Consider the following 23,412-nt stretch of genomic DNA (forward strand, 5'->3'; position numbering starts at 1 on the left):
CCCATACATACAGATCAATTATACCGCCCATACTGAGACAGAGGGAGGTAATACACCCCCATACCCCGAGATCAATTATACCGCCCATACACCCCGGAGGAGGTCAGACAGAGAGACCCCGAGGGAGGTACATACAGATCAATTATACCGGTCATACTGAGACAGAGAGAGGGAGGTCAACTACATACAGATCAATTATACCGCCCATACTGAGACAGAGAGGAATACATACAGATCAATTATACACCCCATACTGAGACAGGGAGAGAATACATACAGATCAATTATACCGCCCATACTGAGACAGAGAGAGACCCCCAGAATACATACAGATCAATTATACCGCCCATACTGAGAGGGAGAGAATACATACAGATCAATTATACCCCCCATACTGAGACAGGAGGGAGAGAATACATACAGATCAATTATACCCCCATACTGAGACAACGAGACCCCCCCCCAATACCAGATCAATTATACCGCCCATATCTAATTGATCAGTAAAAGAGAAAGAGACCCTACATACAGATCAATTATACCGCCATCATACTGAGACAGAGAGAATACATACAGATCAATTCTCCGCACATACTGAGACAGAGAGAATACATACAGATCAATTATACCGCCCATACTGAGACAGAGAGAGATGCATACAGATCAATTATACCGCCCATACTGAGACAGAACCTCAGAAGGGTGAGAATACATACAGATCAATTATACCGCCCTCATACTGAGACAGAGAGAATACATACAGATCAATTATACCGCATGTTTACCATACTGAGACAGAGAGAGAGAGACATACAGATCAATTATACCAGCCTCATACTGAGACAGAGAGAGAATACATACAGATCAATTATACCGCCCATACTGAGACAGAGAGAAAGAGACATACAGATCAATTATACCGCCCATACTGAGAAACAGGGAGAGGGAAAACATACCAGATCAATTATAACCGAGCATACTGAGACAGAGAGAGAGAGAATACATACAGATCAATTATACCTGCATCATACTGAGACAGAGAATACATACAGATCAATTATACCGCCCATACTGAGACAGAGAGAGAGAGAATACATACAGATCAATTATACCGCCCATACTGAGACAGAGAGAGAGAATACATACAGATCAATTATACCGCCCATACTGAGACAGAGAGAGAATACATACAGATCAATTATACCGCCCATACTGAGACAGAGAGAGAATACATACAGATCAATTATACCGCCCATACTGAGACAGAGAGAGATCAATATACATACAGATCAATTATACCGCCCATACTGAGACAGAGAGAGAGAATACATACAGATCAATTATACCACCCATACTGAGACAGAGAGAGAATACATACAGATCAATTATACCGCCCATACTGAGACAGAGAGAGAATACATACAGATCAATTATACCGCCCATACTGAGACAGAGAGAGAGAGAGAGAATACATACAGATCAATTATACCACCCATACTGAGACAGAGAGAGAATACATACAGATCAATTATACCGCCCATACTGAGACAGAGAGAATACATACAGATCAATTATACCGCCCATACTGAGACAGAGAGAGAGAGAATACATACAGATCAATTATACCGCCCATACTGAGACAGAGAGAGAGAATACATATAGATCAATGATTATTGTAGTGTATTTGTGTTCAGGAAACGGACAGACTGTTTTGAGTACTAGACTGTGGTTTAACAAGAGTCTAGAAAGGTGGTGTCTGGGTTGCAGGTGGAGTTTGTGATTATACTGTGATTGATTTACGGTCCAGGTGTAAAGGGTTTCTGTTAGAGGTCAAGTAAGGAGGCTGAAAGGGATGTGTGTCTGATGGTGGTTGTGTTCAGGTTAAACTAACAGGTCGTGGTGTCTCAAGGTGTGTGGTGGTGTTGGGCCTGGTGGTGGTTGTGTTTGGGTTAAACTAACAGGTTGTGGTGTCTCAAGATGTGTGGTGGTGTTGGGCCTGGTGGTGGTTGTGTTCAGGTTAAAAACTAACAGGTCGTGGTGTCTCAAGGTGTGTGGTGGTGTTGGGCCTGGTGGTGGTTGTGTTAAACTAACAGGCCGTGGTGTCTCAAGATGTGTGGTGGTGTTGGGCCTGGTGGTGGTTGTGTTAAACTAACAGGCTGTGGTGTCTCAAGATGTGTGGTGGTGTTGGGTTTGATGGTGGTTGTGTTCAGGTTAAACTAACAGGTCGTGGTGTCTCAAGGTGTGTGGTGGTGTTGGGCCTGGTGGTGGTTGTGTTAAACTAACAGGTTGTGGTGTCTCAAGATGTGTGGTGGTGTTGGGCCTGGTGGTGGTTGTGTTAAACTAACAGGCCGTGGTGTCTCAAGGTGTGTGGTGGTGTTGGGCCTGCTGGTGGTTGTGTTAAACTAACAGGCCGTGGTGTCTCAAGATGTGTGGTGGTGTTGGGGCCTGATGGTGGTTGGGGCCTTGGTGGTTGTGTTAAACTAACAGCCTGTTCAGGTGTTAAACTAACAGGCCGTGGTGTCTCAAGGTGTGTGGTGGTGTTGGGCCTGGTGGTGGTTGTGTTAAACTAACAGGCTGTGGTGTCTCAAGATGTGTGGTGGTGTTGGGTTTGATGGTGGTTGTGTTTGGGTTAAACTAACAGGCCGTGGTGTCTCAAGGTGTGTGGTGGTGTTGGGCCTGGTGGTGGTTGTGTTAAACTAACAGGCTGTGGTGTCTCAAGATGTGTGGTGGTGTTGGGTTTGGTGGTTGTGTTTGGGTTAAACTAACAGGCCGTGGTGTCTCAAGGTGTGTGGTGGTGTTGGGCCTGGTGGTGGTTGTGTTAAACTAACAGGTCGTGGTGTCTCAAGGTGTGTGGTGGTGTTGGGCCTGGTGGTGGTTGTGTTAAAAACTAACAGGTCGTGGTGTCTCAAGGTGTGTGTGGTGGTGGTGGTGGGTGTTAAACTAACAGGCCGTGGTGTCTCAAGGTGGTGGTGGTGTTGGGCCTGGTGGTGGTAAAAACTAACAGGCCGTGGTGTCTCAAGGTGTGTGGTGGTGTTGGGCCTGGTGGTGGTTGTGTTAAACTAACAGGCCGTGGTGTCTCAAGGTGTGTGGTGGTGTTGGGCCTGGTGGTGGTTGTGTTAAACTAACAGGCCGTGGTGTCTCAAGGTGTGTGGTGGTGTTGGGCCTGGTGGTGGTTGTGTTAAACTAACAGGCCGTGGTGTCTCAAGGTGTGTGGTGGTGGTGGTGGGTTGACTCACGGTCCAGCGTCCGGCACACAGGTTCTGCACGTGGTTGACTCCCAGCGTCCGGAGGTTCCAGCACGGTGGGGTTCTTACTCTCCTTTAGCAGAGAGGTGTAGACACGCACCACCTCTGGCTGGAACAACAGCTCATAACCTGGAGATACACACGGAGGGAGAGGTGGTAGAAACATGGAGGCATCTCATTGTCTTCTCATTTTCACCTGCACTGTTGCTGCATTCATAAATCTCAGACTTCAGTGAGTTCAAGAGAACTGGGAGCTTTGGACGGGGGGGGGTCACTTTGAATGGTCATCCAACTTGGAATTCCAAGTCAGAGCTCGGAATTTCAGAACTGAAGATCACTGACATGATTTGACCTCGTTTCCCAGGGAAAAACTTCACAGGTGAAAACAATGTGATGGAAGCTCATTAGGCTGGCTTAGCTGTCGCCTGGTCACTTCTTTCAGATCAGTACAACAGATGAGTGGACAGGGGAAACATGCATATTCCAGTCTACATGATGCCACTTTATACTGTGTTACCTTTGGCAGGTGTAGTCCTCTTTGGAATGTCAATCATATCTGCTCCGTCTTCATTTCTCCCTGCAACAGAAAATCAGAACACTGAGAAACAGACGCACAGAACACTCAATAAACCCCCCGCCCCGGCGCTCCAGAACCCCCCCACCCACTACGGTGCTCTAGAACCCCCCGCCCGCTACGGTGCTCTAGAACCCTCCGCCCGCTACGGTGCTCTAGAACCCTCTAACCGCTACGGTGCTCTAGAACCCTCTAACCACTATGGTTCTCTAGAACCACACAGCTCTGTGAGCCACTGAAAAAGCCGCTAGGTAGGAGCACACATGCTAACACAGACTCACACACACATGCTGCACACTGTCTCTTACACACATCGTCCTCTAGGAGACGGCAGAGAGCATGACAATGCATGCATAGAGTTAGGAGACTGACATCATTAGCCAGTCCTAATTAATGCTCTAACAAGCAGAGGTCAGAGCTTACCTTTAGAACACCAGTCATCTGTTCCACAGCAGAGAGGAGAGCAGAACGAGGGAGGATTAAATGATAGGAGGAGAGAGGAAGATCATTTGAGTCAAGCGAGAACAGCAGCAGTGACCCAGCCACCAAGACACCACCTCCCACCAAAGCATCAGCATAGATCAAATGTAGGATTAGATTAGAAACTATCGCAGCAAAAACACACCAACATCCACGCCAGCACAAAGACAAACCATCAAAAACAAAATGTCTGTTCATAAATAGAGAAACAAATCATTTCCCTCACAGACACACAGACATTAAGGAGTGAGACTGAACATTCTTTAGGATGGGGGTAAATAGCAGTCAACATCCCAGGCCAACCACTGGTTCTCTGCTGTCTCTCCTGCTACACTGTCACTATACTGTGTACACACACTAAAGTCAACAATTGCATCACTCTCACTCTCCATCTGCCTTCCTTCCACAGACAGATAATATAAACACTCTCACTCACACAGACAGACAGACAGAGACACCCGCGCAAACACACAAACACACACTGACCTTTGCCCCTGCGGGAGCTGAAGCGGTTGGTCTTTCCAGTGGAGGGGGCGGGGCCCTGGTTGAGGGACATGGCTTCCTGGTAGCGCTCAGCGCCCGGCACCTCCCGGTGAACCTAAGGTCAAGTCAAGTTTACAATCATATCGTATAATATTACTTATTTAAAGACTTGCTGTGAAACCTTGGTGCCTACTCAGTATGTTCTTTACCCCTCTGGCTTTGGGCTGATGTGTCAACGTGTCGTTCACACATTCAGAATCGAGGAGCAGAATTACCACCTTAACTCAATTAGCCACGAAATCCCTAGTTTGAAAGTAACTTTTTCTGGAACTATACTGCGCCATTTCCCCCCATGTGGGTCAGCCCCCTAGCATTTCAAGTTCTAGCCAATGAGCTTTCAGCCCCTTCGCTATTTGAGTGACAGCTAGCAAGATGCACACACAGCAGAGTGAGCACTGACGTTGTGCACATATCTATACATATGTGATGTAGTAAGCAATTTTCAGGGACCACTTTTGCTTCGTGAGCGTTACTTTCACAACTGTGAACAGTGTCGTTACCATGCTAAAAGTTCAACTTCCATACGGATACCAGGTTAAGTATCACAATACAGTACTAAAAAAATACCATGGCCAATGTCACAGAATGGCACTTGAACCAGACAGATTTTTGAGTTTTAATTTAAATGTTTTATTTTTGAATGTATGCGTTAAATGAATGAATTATACAATCAATTTGACTTCATTTTTTTTTACTAACCTAACTACATAACATGGTAATAATGTATTAGAACAGTAAATCTCTACTGATAAACTGAGCAAATCAAGATCTAGGTGTATTCACATTACAGCTGAATGCATATTGAATAGCAGCGTGACCATGAATTGAGGTAGAGCTTTCTGGCTGATTTCATGGTGCTGCAGATGAAAAAAAAACAATTGTTTCCCTTCCATTTGGGACTTTATTGTACTGATCAACAATATTTCCATAGAAGAAGCAATCTGTTTATTTGATAACAGTGTCTCTCTTAAAGACATGACATTATTCACACACACAGCCAGTTCAAGGCTCGAGCAAATAGGATCTTGACTGGGACAGACGTGAAGGAATAAAGGTTTTGGTCACACTCAGTGTTTCCTCAGAACGGGCCAGCGTCAGCCGCGGGGAGTGGAGTGGACGGGCCAGCGTCAGCCGCGGGGAGTGGAACGGGCCCAGCGTCAGCCGCGGGGGAGTGGAACGGGCCAGCGTCAGCCGCGGGGAGTGGAACGGGCGGGCCAGGGCCGCGGGGAGTGGAACGGGCCAGCGTCGCCGCGGGGAGTGGAACGGGCCAGCGTCAGCCGCCGCGTCAGCCGCGGGGGAGTGGAACGGGCCAGCGTGGAGCCGCGGGGGGGGAGTGGAACGGGCCAGCGGGCCAGCCGCCGCGGGGAGTGGAACGGGCCAGCGTCAGCCGCGGGGGAGTGGAACGGGCCAGCGTCAGCCGCGGGGGAGTGGAACGGGCCAGCGTTAGCCGCGGGGAGTGGAACGGGCCAGCGTTAGGGGGGAGTGGAACGGGCCAGCGTCAGCCGGAACGGGCCAGCGTTAGCCACGGGGAGTGGAACGGGCCAGCGTTAGCCACGGGGAGTGGAACGGGCCCGCGTTAGCCACGGGGGAGTGGAACGGGCCAGCGTTAGCCACGGGGGAGTGGAACGGGCCAGCGTTAGCCACGGGGGAGTGGAACGGGCCAGCGTTAGCCACGGGGGAGTGGAACGGGCCAGCGTTAGCCACGGGGGAGTGGAACGGGCCAGTGTTAGCCACGGGGGAGTGGAGTGGGCCAGTGTTAGCCACAGGGGAGTGGAGTGGGCACCGTGCTCTCACGTCATAAGGGGACCTTGGCTGCGCTGATAAACTAACTTGATCCTCTCTCAATCAGTAGATGACGTGACACTCATTTGACAGAAGTACCTTTATCTAGGACCGAACCGTTTGTCATGTGCTGGTATCGGAAAAAGTACAGAAGTTTGGGTATACCACGCAACACTAAGAACTACTGGCTAAAAAGTCTACAGAAGTACCAGACAATCTCTTTAAAGTACAATTAAAATGGTCACAACACATTACTAAAAAAGGCAGGATGAAACACTGTAGAAAGAAACAGAAAGGACAACAATACCTGATAGGACAGATTCCTCAGCAGACACATACTGTTCTCTATCAGCTGGAGACCGACAGGGAGGGTGAGGGAGGGAGAGAGAGGGGGGGATAAGACGAAGGAAAAGGAGAACAGGATTAAAATACATGCGGACACAATCAAAGCTCAGGATCACCAGATAAAACAGCAGTGTGTGCGTGCACACCTTGTTGTCCACGTCTTTCAGGTTGATCTGTGATTGGACAATGTACATGAGCGAGTCCACCAATCCTGTGCACTCTCTCAGCTTCCTCCTGGCCTCACTGCGCTCTGAGCTCACGTTCCTGTTTCAGAGAGAGCGGTGGGAGGAGAGGTAGAGAAGGTGTGTGAGAAAAAACAAACAAACAAGCAATACAGAAATAGAGGGGAAATGGGCAGAGACAGAGAGAGACAGAGAGAGAGAGAGAGACAGAGAGAGAGAGACAGAGAGAGAGAGAGACAGAGAGAGAGACAGAGACAGAGAGAGAGAGACAGAGAGACAGCGAGAGAGACAGAGACAGAGACAGAGAGAGAGACAGAGAGAGAGCGAGAGCGAGAGAGAGAGAGGAATGGGAGTGGCTCCAATCAGTGGCCACATAAGGATTCCAGCACACAACCATTAGTAATAAAACACTGAGTGGTCCTATGTCAGTGTGTTGCAGAGACTGAAAGTCTGAAAGCGTGTGGTCACGTCCCAAAAAGCACCCTATTCTCCATGTGGTGCACTAATGTTAGGGATGCCCATATAGGGGATAGGGGGCCATTTAGGATGCAAGCCTGTGGTTGTTAAACTCCAGTGGAGTGAGGGGACAGTGAGATCGTAGATCAGGTTACTGGGCCAGTCATTGTGTTGTAGCCTGCCTTTAACAGAGACAGACACACCCACTGGGAACACAGCACATTCCCACTCTGCCCTGCCTTCTGGAAATATCTCAGGCACACCTGTACAGACATGCACACACACACTGCAAGACCAACACACAGCTACCCGTCACTAATGGACTATACATTACTGTTTCATGGCTGGCTGACACATCTTCAACACTGGTATGTATTTTACAATATCGTCTATCATGATATTTTGATACGGTGCCTAAGTTCAAATGAAAAGTTTGACAAATTGGACGACTTCACAGTTTGGTCCTAGCTTGGTTGAGTATAAAACCATCAGAATGGAAAAAGACCAATAAAACCATAAATAATTAATATGTTGCAATTCTACGGTCAATGTTGAAGCATAAAACTTATTTACAACTTGTATTATTCAGAAACTTTAAAATACCGTAAAAAATGAGAAACATATTGTGATATGATATTACAGCCATATCACCCTTCTCTTTTCCTCCCACTGTACAATCCATCCCTCGCTCTCTCTCTCCTCCCTCTCCGTACCTCAGGCAGCCAGCTGTGTTGGTGAGGGACGTCTCCCACTCCAGGTGTCGTGGTTTGAGGTTCTCCTCTCCTCCTGCCTCGTTCCCTCTCTCCCAGCCCGAGTGAGCTACCATCACCTCGTCTGAGAGGGCGTGCAGGGCGTGGTCCACGATCTCCATCTTCACCGAGTCGTGAGACGACAAGTTCCACAGCGTGCCTGAGGAAGATGGATTATCATCATCACCACTACACACTTCAGTCTCCCACTTACCGCAGTAGTACACTAGTAGTAACCGCAGTAGTACACTAGTAGTAACCGCAGTAGTACACTAGTAGTAACCGCAGTAGTACACTAGTAGTAACCGCAGTAGTACACTAGTAGTAACCGCAGTAGTACACTAGTAGTAACCGCAGTAGTACACTAGTAGTAACCGCAGTAGTACACTAGTAGTAACCGCAGTAGTACACTAGTAGTAACCGCAGTAGTACACTAGTAGTAGCCGCAGTAGTACACTAGTAGTAGCCGCAGTAGTACACTAGTAGTAGCCGCAGTAGTACACTAGTAGTAGCCGCAGTAGTACACTAGTAGTAACCGCAGTAGTACACTAGTAGTAACCGCAGTAGTACACTAGTAGTAACAGCAGTAGTATTACCTGTGATGGTATCGGTCAGGTCCTGGTCTCTGGTCTTCCTCAGCAGTCTGACCAGGGCCGGTACTCCATCACAGTTCTTGATGGCGATCTTATTGTCAGGGTCTCGTCCGTAAGAGATGTTTTTGAGCGCTCCGCAGGCGGCGTGGTGGACCTCCTTCTTAGGGTTGTCTAACATGGACACCAGGGATGGGATACCTTTCATACGACGGACATCTGTCTTCACCTGGAGGGGAGAGAGGAGAGGGAACGAGGAGAGGGGAGGGAGAGGAGAGGGAACGAGGAGAGGGAACGAGGAGATGGAAGAGGGAGAGGGAAGGGAGGGAGAGGAGGGAGGGAGGGAGGGAGAGGAAGAAGGGAGAGGGAAGGGAGGGAGAGGGGAAGAGGGAATGAGGAGAGGGAAGAGGGAACGAGGAGAGGGGGAGAGGGAAGAGGGAGAGGAGAGTGGGAGAGGGAAGAGGGAGAGGGAACGAGGAGAGGGAAGGGGGGGAGAGGAGAGGGAACAAGGAAAGGGAAGAGGGAGAGGAGAGGAGAGGGGGAGGGAAGGGGAGAGGAAAGGGGAGAGAAAGGGGAGAGAGAAAGGGGAGAGGAGAGGGAATGAGGGAAGTGGTGTTGGTGGTTGTGTGTTGCTCTCATTCTGACATGAAAGACAGTAGCTAGGTAGCCTGCAGCATGGCTGTGTTTGACTAGATAAAGGGTGCGTGGGTAATCAAATCTAATTTTATTCCTCACATGCTTCATAAACAACAAGTGTAGACTAACAGTGAAATGCTTACTTACGGACCCTTCCCAACAATGCAGACAGAGAAAATAGAAGAAATGATAGAAACACTTAATAACAAAAGTATATAAATACATAATGAGTAATGATAACATGGCTATATAAACGGGGTACCAGTATGGAGTCGATGTGCAGGGGTACGAGGTAATTGAGATAGATATGCAAGGGGCTTTAAGGCTGTGGGTGTGAAGGTGAGGTGCTGCAGGTTCTGTTTGTGTATATAAACTAAGTGTGTATAGATAAAGATATGACCTTGTCGTTCTTAAAGGTGAGGTGCTATAGGTGTATATATTAACTTGTGTACACACACACACACACACACTTGGCTTTAATACACACGAGTGAGTGAAGTGGGGGATGTTCTGCCCATGCAACCCAGATTGCTATGTCACCAGTAGTGTTTGTAGGTGAGTGAGTGACTGACCATGAGAGAGAAGTGGGAAAGTATTTCCGTGTCAAATAAAATAAATGTTTATTCGTCACATGATTGGGGTAATGTCCCGTCTACTCGCTCTCCTCCTCTCTGGCGCTCGTTGTCAACAGTGTACTCATCATTACGCACACCAGCCACCATCGTTACGCGCACCTGCACTTCATGAGACTCACCTGGACTCCATGACCTTCCTGATGACCTCCCCTATCGGTCACTCCCTTTGGTTCCTTCCCCAGGCCTTATTGTTTCTGTTTACATGTTCCCTGTCTGAATGCTTCTCGTGTTCCTGGTTTTGTTCCCTGTCTGAATGCTACTCCTGGTTTTGTTCCTGTCTGAATTTTGTTCCTGGAATGCTACTCGTGTTCCTGGTTTTGTTCCCTGTCTGAATGCTACTCGTGTTCCTGGTTTTGTTCCCTGTCTGAATGCTACTCGTGTTCCTGGTTTTGTTCCCTGTCTGAATGCTACTCGTGTTCCTGGTTTTGTTCCCTGTCTGAATGCTACTCGTGTTCCTGGTTTTGTTCCCTGTCTGAATGCTCCTGGTTTTGTTCCTGTGTTCCTGGTTTTGTTCCCTGTTTTGTTTTGTTCCCTGTCTGAATGCTCCTCGTGTTCCTGGTTTTGTTCCCTGTCTGAATGCTCCTTGTGTTCCTGGTTTTGTTCCCTGTCTGAATGCTCCTCGTGTTCCTGGTTTTGTTCCCTGTCTGAATGCTACTCGTGTTCCTGGTTTTGTTCCCTGTCTGAATGCTACTTGTTCCTGGTTTTGTCTGAATGCCCGTGTTCCTGGTCTGAATGCTACTCGTGTTCCTGGTTTTGTTCCCTGTCTGAATGCTACTCGTGTTCCTGGTTTTGTTCCCTGTCTGAATGCTACTTGTGTTCCTGGTTTTGTTCCCTGTCTGAATGCTACTCGTGTTCCTGGTTTTGTTCCCTGTCTGTTGATTAAATCCACTCCCTGTACCTGCATGCTGATCACCAGCGTACACGTTCCAGGTAAACAGCAGGTGTAGACTAAGTGACATGCTTACGCCCTTCCCAACAGTGCAGAGGGGAAAAGAGAAATAATACAAACCTGTGTTTATATTTGTCCAAGACAGGCTACATAAATACATGAAATGGCCGTCTATAGTTAACATCTTAATATCAAACATCACCCATTTACAATACTAGTAAAAGTGTGTGTTCACGCACGCATTTCAATGAGTGCAGGTCGTGTCATTTGTATGTGTTGATATTGGTTGTAAATGTATTGACTAAAGTAGATTATGACGATGACTGACTTAATTATTTATTACTATTCGTCCTTTCTGATGAAAAACATCGAGTGCTCATTGTCAAGATGGCTGGTGCCATGGAAACCTCTGCAAGGAAACAGTCAGCTCCAAAAGGAGCGTGTAACCGACGTGGGAGAAGGCGTGTTTGCAGAAGAGCATGGTTTATATAGCTGGATAGCTACTCTACTGGTGCCAAGACCTGACTGTAGGTTTTCAGTAAATATAACTAGAGTTTACCCTATTCAGCTATGGCAAAGATACTTAGACGACTCCCCTTTCATCTGTGTCTGGTGTTCGCTAGTTACTGGCTCGATGGGTCTTCAGTCAGCATGGAACAAAGGGAGGGGTGGGGGGTTCTCTTTCAAAACATCTGTCAGTGATGCTGTGAACCACATCAAAATACATTCTAAAACGGGAGATGTATATAAAATATATATATAAACATATAATTGATGCAATATTGTTTGAGGTTCTTTGTGTTTCACCACATTTGCTTGAGGTGATTTTACTGCAGCGCTGCATCCAAGTTGCTTGACAAAGGCTTTTCAAAGAGCTGTCAGTCAAGGCCAGCTCATGAATATGAGCTCCACGCCCACTCAGTCGGTCTTTTCAAACTTCCTGGTATTTAGCCAAGAGAGACAAAGTGCTTTTCAGAATGACTGTTCAGGACTTTTAAATAATTGACTTTGTGTTTTCAGAATTTCTGCAGACAAGCTGACTGCAGTGATAAAGTTCTAGAAGGTGTCAAGGAAGAAGAGGTGTGGTGGTTGTATCGCCAGCAAACAGTTGCCGTCCTACGACGACATTCAGAGAGGCATCCACTACATCAACACCTTGACAGATGTCCACGCGATGCTGCTCTCAGGATGGACCCCTGGATTTAAGAGGCCAGACATCCGAGTGATGCCGCTCTCAAGATGGACCCCTGGATTTAAGAGGCCAGACATCAAGTGATGCCGCTCTCAAGATGGACCCCTGGATTTAAGAGGCCAGACATCAAGTGATGCCGCTCTCAAGATGGACATTTCAGACCTTCTCTGTGTGGCCCAAGTGATGCAAATGGACTTTTAAGACAGATGTCCATTTAAGAGGCCAGACATCAAGTGATGCCGCTCTCAGGATGGACCCCTGGATTTAAGAGGCCAGACATCCGAGTGATGCCGACATTTCAGACCTTCTCTGTGTGGCCCAAGTGCAAAACTTTGACTCGTGATCATGGCGAGTGCTTCCCTAAACCTTGAGACTTCTATTTGTATGGAACGTTGAACAGCTCAAACCAGTGGACCAGTGGAAAAGACGAACCAAAGCCCACATGAATCAGCCCCAGAGAGACGGGCAGTCTGTACTCTGGTGCCGTGCGTTCATATGGGCTTTAACGTTTCTCCTTTTAGTTGCTGCTTAGAGAGCAGAGATCACTCTGACCCGTATCACCTCTCACCCCCTCCCTCCCCTTTAGCACTTCTCAGATGTTGTTTACTCTGTAACCGTCATGGGTGTCAGGGTCCTTGGTTTGTGAGAGGGTCATTTGGGCACATCTGCATGTGCTTTCCCCAGGGACGTGTCACACGGGGGAAATGTGTTTGAATAAAGCCTGTACACATTCTCTGTGACGAGAGATTATTTAACGTGGCAACTGATTCATTATTTATCCTCCCAAGCCTCTCCGAATGGAATCTGACCTGGAAAGACTAAAGGTCACAACCATAATATGTGCAGGGACGACATGGGATGTGCACGTGTGTGTGTGTGTACATGTTCAAACACGTGCACGCCGCATGTAGTCTTTGCATATATTATGGCTGTGACCTTTAGCCTTTCCAAGTGTTTCTCTGTCATGTATGTACCAGTGTGAACATAAGTGAATGCAGCCAATGCATTCTGTTGCTTGCATGTGTACAAATGTGGCCACGTTTACATGTGTATGCAACAACGATGCAGACAGACACTGTAGAGTTATGGATTTCATGTTTTGTGTTGTCGTATTCATTATTTGAATAAAGTTCTTAAAAGTAACTGCAAACTTTGACCTCGTTTCTCTGAAAAACATGGTGTGGGGACTCAACATGTAATGACATGCAACTCGTTGGATATTTGGAGTAGAGATCATGTTGGCCTCATTACAAACTCCCGTTCTCTTCTTTCTAGCACTGTCTAAAACGCCAAATGGCTTTGGGGTCAATGTGACTGATTATCATAGAGCAAGTCACATATTACCTTGTCGTTCTTAAAAGGGGCCGCAGGTAGCCTAGAGGTTAGAGGGCTGGACTAGTAACCGAAAGGTTGCAAGATCGAATCCCCGAGCTCACAAGGTAAAAAAAAATATCTGTGGTTCTGCTCCTGAACAAGGCAGTTAACCCACTGTTCCAAGGCCGTCATTGAAAATAAGAATTTGTTCTTACTGACTTGCCGAGTTAAATAAAGAAGGAAAAAAAAGGTATATATATATATAGGTTGCATTCCCCTGCTCAGACGTTGCATTAACCAATGGTTACGTGCCACGTCATCGACTGACAGACTGCTATAACATATTATGTGGTAAACCGATCCAGTCGTTGTAAGATCTGTCAGGCGTCAGCAACACCTGGGCAGAGGAACGCGCCCATTACCTTGTCGTTCTTAAAGGTGAGGTGCTGCGGGTGTATATATATATATTACCTTGTCGTTCTTAAAGGTGAGGTGCTGCAGGTGTATATATATATTACCTTGTCGTTCTTAAAGGTGAGGTGCTGCAGGTATATATATATATATATATATATATTACCTTGTCGTTCTTAAAGGTGAGGTGCTGCGGGTGTATATATATATTACCTTGTCGTTCTTAAAGGTGAGGTGCTGCAGGTGTATATATATATATATTACCTTGTCGTTCTTAAAGGTGAGGTGCTGCAGGTGTATATATATTACCTTGTCATTCTTAAAGGTGAGGTGCTGCAGGTGTATATATATTACCTTGTCATTCTTAAAGGTGAGGTGCTGCAGGTGTATATATATATATATTATATATATATGATATAAAGGTATGATATATATATATATATTTACCTTGTCGTTCTTAAAGGTGAGGTGCTGCAGGTGTATATATATATATATATATTACCTTGTCATTCTTAAAGGTGAGGTGCTGCAGGTGTATATATATTACCTTGTCATTCTTAAAGGTGAGGTGCTGCAGGTGTATATATATATATATATTACCTTGTCGTTCTTAAAGGTGAGGTGCTGCAAGTGTATATATATTACCTTGTCGTTCTTAAAGGTGAGGTGCTGCAAGTGTATATATATTACCTTGTCATTCTTAAAAGGTGAGGTGCAGCAGGTGTATATATATTACCTTGTCATTCTTAAAGGTGAGGTGCAGCAGGTGTATATATATTACCTTGTCATTCTTAAAGGTGAGGTGCAGCAGGTGTATATATATTACCTTGTCATTCTTAAAGGTGAGGTGCTGCAGGTATGCGGCAGCATTGCTCTTGACGGGTCCAGTCTGTAGTTGAGCATGGCGATGACCTCCGGCAGCTCAGGCTGTCTCCAGGAAGTGGCGGGGATTTCCTCAGGGTGCTGGCCAATCAGGGAAGAGAATATACACATCACTTTCATCCAAAGCGACATACAGTAGTGCAGACAAATTCCACATCTGGACCTTGAATCCAGTTCCAATGTTGAATATCCTTCCTCCCTTCTAATCAGGGACTGACTTAGACCTGGGACCCCAGGTGGGTACAATTCATTATGAGGTAGAACAGAAAACAGCAGTGGTCCGGACCAGTCCTAAAATTCACTTTTTGGTCCACCAGCCACTGTAGCAGGTAGATTTAAAGATCGACCAGCCACTCAGTTTTTTTCACCATCCAAAATATTTCCTCCCCCTAAAATTACACAAACAAGACAAAAAAACAGATGCGCATGCTTTGTAATGTTTCTAAAACAATAAAATGTATTACTGTTAAGAAGTAGTGGTATATTGTTTCATTTCATTTCATTTCATTTTTTTGTGACCTGACACTTAACAATAATGATCCCCTGCCCCTTTAAGGACGGGAGGTTACCGTGGTAACGCGACTAAGAGTCATGTTTGTCCTGTGAGAAAGAGTCTGACAAGCAGCAGGGTTGTCTTCTCTTCTCTAACAGTTGAAACTCAAACACTGAAAAACAACCTAACTTGTGAACAAAACAAATATAAATAGCCAGGAAACACAAGGACAAAGTCTTACTTCAGTAGACTTCATCTTCAAGTAAATTAGACCAACTTTCATGCCTGTGCACAAAGCTTCTAAAAATTAATTTTTCACTCATCTCCTGACACCGTGTGAGGTGGGATAGAAGATTCCTAGTTCTTTGACTTTGTGTGATTCATTTACCAGCTGTGAAACAAAAAGGTGCAGAAATACTGCCACTGCAGCATTTAACCATACGTTCTTAACTATTTTTTTATTCACAAATGTGAGTGAAATGCTGGCACTGTCTTAAAGCCCTGGCCCCCACCAACATGGCTGGTGACAGACATCTGACCCACCAATGACAACATGTACCCGCGTTGGCAGGTGGTGGTGGGTGTTCATTTTAAGCCCTGGTCCGGACCTGCAGGCTTGGAAGTGAATACCCCTGATATATGGCGGGGACACCAAGGAGTCTCACCTGTCCAAGGAGGCCATGCTACCCTCTCTCCCTGGGCCAGGGACATGCAGTCCCAGTAGTACATGTCCCCTGCTCCACTCATGTCTCCGTCCAGAGTCCCTTCATAGCTCCTGGGAGACCTGGAGAGAAGAGGTGGGTACAATTCATTATGAGGTAGAGCAGAAAACACTACACTGGTAGGGACCATCCTAAGTGGAACTACACTGGTAGGGGTTAGTATGGGAGTGGACACTACTACACTGGTAGGGGTTAGTAGGGAGTGGACACTACTACACTGGTAGGGGTTAGTATGGGAGTGGACCTACACTGGTAGGGGTTAGTAGGGAGTCACACACACTGGTAGGGGTTAGTAGGGAGTGGAACTATTTCCCTAAAATTACACAAACAAGACAAAAAAACAGGTAGGGGTTAGTAATGGGAGTGGACACTAAACACTGGTAGGGGTTAGTAGGGGTGGATTGTTTCACTGGTATTTAGTTTTTGGACACTACACTGGTAGGGGTTAGTAGGGATCCCCTGGACACTACTACACTGGTAGGGGGTTACCGTGTATGACTAGTGGACACTACTGACACTGGTAGGGGCAGTAGGGGAGTGGACACTAAACTGGTAGGGGAAAAAGGGACTGGACACTACTAAACAAATGGTAGGGGAAACACAAGGACAAAGTAGGGAGTGGACACTACTACACTGGTAGGGGTTAGTAGGGAGTGGACACTACTACTTTGACTGGTGGGGTTAGTTAGGGAGTGGACACTACTACACTGGTAGCATTTAATAGGGAGTGGACACTTTTACACTGGTAGGGGTTACTGGGAGTGGACACTACTACACTGGTAGGGGTTAGTAGGGAGTGGACACTAATACACTGGTAGGGGTTAGTAGGGGTGGACATTTTACACTGGTAGGGGGTTAGTAGGGAGTGACACTACTACACTGGTAGGGGTTAGTATGGGAGTGGACACTACTACACTGGTAGGGGTTAGTAGGGAGTGGACACTACTACACTGGTAGGGGTTAGTAGGGAGTGGACACTACTACACTGGTAGGGGTTAGTAGGGAGTGGACACTACTACACTGGTAAGGGGTTAGTAGGGGAGTGGACACTACTACACTGGTAGGGGTTAGTAGGGAGTGGACACTACTACACTGGTAGGGGTTAGTAGGGAGTGGACACTACTACACTGGTAGGGGTTAGTAGGGAGTGGACACTACTACACTGGTAGGGGTTAGTAGGGAGTGGACACTACTACACTGGTAGGGGTTAGTAGGGAGTGGACACTACTACACTGGTAGGGGTTAGTAGGGAGTGGACACTACTACACTGGTAGGGGTTGTATGGGAGTGGACACTACTACACTGGTAGGGGTTAGTATGGGAGTGGACACTACTACACTGGTAGGGGTTAGTAGGGAGTGGACACTACACACTGGTAGGGGTTAGTATGGGAGTGGACACTACACTGGTAGGGGGGTTAGTAGGGAGTGGACACTACACACTGGTAGGGGTTAGTAGGGAGTGGACACTACACTGGTAGGGGTTAGTATGGGAGTGGACACTACACTGGTAGGGGTTAGTAGGGAGTGGACACTACTACACTGGTAGGGGTTAGTAGGAGTGGACACTACTACACTGGTAGGGTTAGTAGGGAGTGGACACTACTACACTGGTAGGGGGTTAGTAGGGAGTGGACACTACTACACTGGTAGGGGTTAGTAGGGAGTGGACACTACTACACTGGTAGGGGTTAGTAGGGAGTGGTCACTACTACACTGGTAGGGGTTAGTAGGGAGTGGTCACTACACTGGAAGGGGTTAGTAGGGAGTGGACACTACACTGGTAGGGGTTAGTATGGGAGTGGACACTACTACACTGGTAGGGGTTAGTATGGGAGTGGACACTACTACACTGGTAGGGGTTAGTAGGGAGTGGATACTACACTGGTAGGGGTTAGTAGGGAGTGGACACTACACTGGTAGGGGTTAGTAGGGAGTGGACACTACACTGGTAGGGGGTTAGTAGGGAGTGGACACTACACTGGTAGGGGTTAGTATGGGAGTGGACACTACTACACTGGTAGGGGTTAGTATGGGAGTGGACACTACTACACTGGTAGGGGTTAGTAGGGTGGACACTACTACACTGGTAGGGGTTAGTAGGGAGTGGACACTACTACACTGGTAGGGGTTAGTAGGGAGTGGACACTACTACACTGGTAGGGAGGTTAGTATGGGAGTGGACACTACTACACTGGTAGGGGTTAGTATGGGAGTGGACACTACTACACTGGTAGGGTTAGTATGGGAGTGGACACTACACTGGTAGGGGTTAGTATGGGAGTGGACACTACACTGGTAGGGGTTAGTATGGGAGTGGACACTACTACACTGGTAGGGGTTAGTAGGGAGTGGACACTACACTGGTAGGGGTTAGTATGGGAGTGGACACTACTACACTGGTAGGGGTTAGTAGGGAGTGGACACTACTACACTGGTAGGGGTTAGTAGGGAGTGGACACTACTACACTGGTAGGGGTTAGTAGGGAGTGGACACTACTACACTGGTAGGGGTTAGTAGGGAGTGGACACTACTACACTGGTAGGGGTTAGTAGGGAGTGGACACTGACTGAATAAACAACCAGGGATACAGAGAAGGAGACCAGACATTACTGCACACGCTCCCTCCACACACACTGGGACATGTACCCTGTTCTGCGGGGCGGTCCGTGGTTGAAGGCTTGCTGGTTGCGTGGTACTGTTCCGTAGTGGATGGCCGGTCCCATGCCGTAGTCTGCCTCGTCATATCCCAGACTCCTCTGGTCATCCTCCAGACCGTACGGCTCTGGGACAAACCTCGGCATCCCAGACAGCTCCAACGCACTGCCCATACGACCCACCTGACCAATACAATATCATCACGTTAAAACACATTCTGCAGTCCTGACAGCTCCAACACACTGCCCATACGACCCACCTTACAATATCATTAACACACATTCTGCAGTCCAGACAGCTCCAACACACTGGCCCATACGACCCACCTGACCAATACAATATCATCAGGTTAAAACACATTCTGCAGTCCAGACAGCTCCAACACACTGCTCCTACGACCCACTTTATTTAACACACATTCTGCAGTCCAGACAGCTCCAACACACTGCCCATACAACCCACCTGACCAATACAATATCATCACATTAACACACATTCTGCAGCCCTGTCAGCTCCAACACACTGCCCATACAACCCACCTGACCAATACAATATCATCACATTAACACACATTCTGCAGTCCTGACAGCTCCAACACACTGCCCATACGACCCACTTTATTTAACACACACGCCATACGACCCACCTGTGGCTGTGCTGCGTATGGGTCCAGCTGGTTCCTGCTGATGGCTCTGTATCCTGAGTCCAGGGTCCGGTACCCATCAGCTGGCCTGGAGGGGAGAAGTAGAGAGGGAGAGAGTTGAGGAGGGAGAGAGGAGAGGACATACCCGTTGTCTCCCGACTCTACGTCTATGGATAAAGAGACAACAGATCCACCTGTCCTACCTGTAGCGGTCGTCCATGCGTGCTCCCCTGCTCAGGCTGGCGTAGGTCTCCCCTATGGAGGGAGGGCCCTGGCGGTAGTCCTCGTACCCTCCCGGGGGTCCGTAGTGGTAGTTTCGGGGCACGGTGTTGGTGGGGTAGTCCATGGGAGGACCTGGCTGTCTGTAGACCCGCTCCATGGGGGTGGTGTAACCCCCGACACCTGTCATAGACCCCCCTCCATCCAGGGAGAGGTTGTCAGACACAGAGGGGATGACTGTACGAGTCATGGTAGTCTTCACTACCTTCTTAACCTGTGGAGAGGGAGATGACAAGAGTCAGGGGAGAGAGGTTAGACACGGAGGAGATGACATGAGTCAGGGGAGAGAGGTTAGACACGGAGGAGATGACATGAGTCAGGGGAGAGAGGTTAGACACGGAGGAGATGACATGAGTCAGGGGAGAGAGGTTAGACACGGAGGAGATGACATGAGTCAGGGGAGAGAGGTTAGACACGGAGGAGATGACATGAGTCAGGGGAGATAGGTTAGACACGGAGGAGATGACATGAGTCAGGGGAGAGAGGTTAGACACGGAGGAGATGACAAGAGTCAGGGGAGAGAGGTTAGACACGGAGGAGATGACATGAGTCAGGGGAGAGAGAGGTTAGACACAGAGGGGAGATGACATGGTTCAGTGGAGGGGAGATGACATGAGTCAGGGGAGAGAGGTTAGACACGGAGGAGATGACATGAGTCAGGGGAGAGAGGTTAGACACGGAGGAGATGACATGAGTCAGGGGAGAGAGGTCAGACACGGAGGAGATGACATGAGTCAGGAGAGAGGTTAGACACGGAGGAGATGACATGAGTCAGGGGAGAGAGGTTAGACACGGAGGAGATGACATGAGTCAGGGGAGAGAGGTTAGTGTCAGACACGGAGGAGATGACATGAGTCAGGGGAGAGAGGTTAGTGTCAGACACGGAGGAGATGACATGAGTCAGGGGAGAGAGGTTAGACACGGAGGAGATGACATGAGTCAGGGGAGAGAGGTTAGACACGGAGGAGATGACATGAGTCAGGGGAGAGAGGTTAGACACGGAGGAGATGACATGAGTCAGGGGAGAGAGGTTAGACACGGAGGAGATGACATGAGTCAGGGAGAGAGGTTAGACACGGAGGAGATGACATGAGTCAGGGAAGGGTTAGACACGGAGGAGATGACATGAGTCAGGGGAGAGAGGGAAGAGATTACTGGTCAGACACGGAGGAGATGACAAGAGTCAGGAGAGAGGTTAGACACGGAGGAGATGACATGAGTCAGGGGAGAGAGGTTAGGTTAGACACGGAGGAGATGACATGAGTCAGGGGAGAGAGGTTAGTGTCAGACACGGAGGAGGTGACATGAGTCAGGGAGAGGGTTAGACACGGAGGAGATGACACATGGTCAGGGGAGAGAGGTTAGTGTCAGACACGGAGGAGATGACATGAGTCAGGGGAGAGGGGTTAGACACGGGAGGAGATGACATGAGTCAGGGGAGGGTTAGAGGAGGAGATGACATGAGTCAGGGGAGAGAGGTTAGACACGGAGGAGATGACATGAGTCAGGGGAGAGAGGTTAGACACGGAGGAGATGACATGAGTCAGGGGAGAGAGGTTAGTGTCAGACACGGAGGAGGTGACATGGGTCAGGGGAGAGAGGTTAGTGTCAGACACGGAGGAGGTGACATGAGTCAGGGGAGAGAGGTTAGTGTCAGACACGGAGGAGGTGACATGAGTCAGGGGAGAGAGGTTAGACACGGAGGAGGTGACATGAGTCAGGGGAGAGAGGTTAGTGTCAGACACGGAGGAGGTGACATGAGTCAGGGGAGAGGTAGAGAGGTTGGAGAGGAAAAGGAGGGGAGCAAAAAGGTAAGTGAGAGAAGTGTAAGGGGTGTGGAGGCAGAAAAGATCAATCCATTAGCTGATGTCATTCACAATCCTCAAGTGTCAACTGTGTGTGTGGAAGTAAAGGTAGTACCGTAGTTTCTGTGCGGCGCGTGGTGCCGTCTCTCGCTGGTTTCCACGGAGATGACGTGGGGCACTCTCGTATGGGTCATCTTCCACGGTAACTGTCTCCTGGACGAGACTTGACCAGGCTCCATCCTGTACTGAAGAACGGAGACAGACACCGTTACACCCACAATATAACACACACACACACACACACACAGATAAATGCACACTAGCGAACTTAATTAACACAGGCAAACATGTCACACACACAGATACATAGACAGACACACAACTGCCAAAGAGGAAGACATATTCCGGCACACACACAGCTACATGTGTCCCGTTGACGATCCCTCCTTCAGTGTGAGCCTCTCTATGTCCGCATCGGCAAGAAACACGCCCATTCTGTAGAGAGGAGGGGAAGACAGGAGTAGTTTACACGCAGGACAGTGTGTGTGTAACCGCAGGGCCAGTGGCCAAGGAGGAACAGAGTTGGTTCCAAACATTCAGAGGAGCAGTACAATACAGGACACAGAGACAATGTCATGACATCAGAGCCCCAGGCTCCTTCACACACACAGGCACCACCACATCCCATTCAGTCAACAGGCACCACCACATCCCATTCAGTCAACCCCAGACAACAGGCACCACCACATCCCATTCAGTCAACAGGCACCACCACATCCCATTCAGTCAACCCTAGACAACAGGCACCACCACATCCCATTCATTCAACCCCAGACAACAGGCACCATCACATCCCATTCATCTGCTAACCCCAGTCAACAGGCACCACCATCCCATTCAGTCAACCCCAGACAACAGGCACCACCACATCCCATTCAGTCAACAGGCACCACCACATCCCATTCAGTCAACCCCAGACAACAGGCACCACCACATCCCATTCAGTCAACCCCAGACAACAGGCACCACCACATCCCATTCAGTCAACAGGCACCACCACATCCCATTCAGTCAACAGGCACCACCACATCCCATTCAGTCAACAGGCCCAGACAACAGTCACCACCACATCCCATTCAGTCAACAGGCACCACCACATCCCATTCATTCAACAGGCAACCACCACATCCCATTCATTCAACCCCAGACAACAGGCACCACCACATCCCATTCATTCAACCCCAGACAACAGGCACCACCACATCCCATTCATTCAACTCCTAGACAACAGGCACCACCACATCCCATTCAGTCAACCCCAGACAACAGGCACCACCACATCCCATTCATTCAACCCCAGACAACAGGCACCACCACATCCCATTCAGTCAACCCCAGACAACAGGCACCACCACATCCCATTCAGTCAACCCCAGACAACAGGCACCACCACATCCCATTCATTCAACCCCAGACAACAGGCACCACCACATCCCATTCATTCAACCCCAGACAACAGGCACCACCACATCCCATTCATTCAACCCCAGACAACAGGCACCACCACATCCCATTCATTCAACCCCAGACAACAGGCACCACCACATCCCATTCAGTCAACCCCAGACAACAGGCACCACCACATCCCATTCAGTCAACCCCAGACAACAGGCACCACCACATCCCATTCAGTCAACCCCAGACAACAGGCACCACCACATCCCATTCAGTCAACCCCAGACAACAGGCACCACCACATCCCATTCAGTCAACCCCAGACAACAGGCACCACCACATCCCATTCAGTCAACCCCAGACAACAGGCACCACCACATCCCATTCAGTCAACCCCAGACAACAGGCACCACCACATCCCATTCAGTCAACCCCAGACAACAGGCACCACC

General features: G+C 48.4%; 1 protein-coding gene and 1 pseudogene across 1 annotated transcript in view; both read right to left on the reverse strand.

Annotated features, from left to right (window-relative positions):
* LOC135537915 (catenin delta-1-like) overlaps positions 1 to 22,142 on the reverse strand; it is a 32,268-nt pseudogene extending 10,126 nt beyond the window's left edge.
* Positions 1 to 23,412, reverse strand: part of LOC135537906 (protein unc-93 homolog B1-like) — a 71,118-nt gene that overhangs the window by 43,156 nt on the left and 4,550 nt on the right. The gene's annotated exons all lie outside the window — the stretch shown is intronic.

Source organism: Oncorhynchus masou, unplaced genomic scaffold (assembly GCF_036934945.1).
Source record: "Oncorhynchus masou masou isolate Uvic2021 unplaced genomic scaffold, UVic_Omas_1.1 unplaced_scaffold_871, whole genome shotgun sequence".
In the NCBI taxonomy this organism is placed as follows: domain Eukaryota; kingdom Metazoa; phylum Chordata; class Actinopteri; order Salmoniformes; family Salmonidae; genus Oncorhynchus; species Oncorhynchus masou.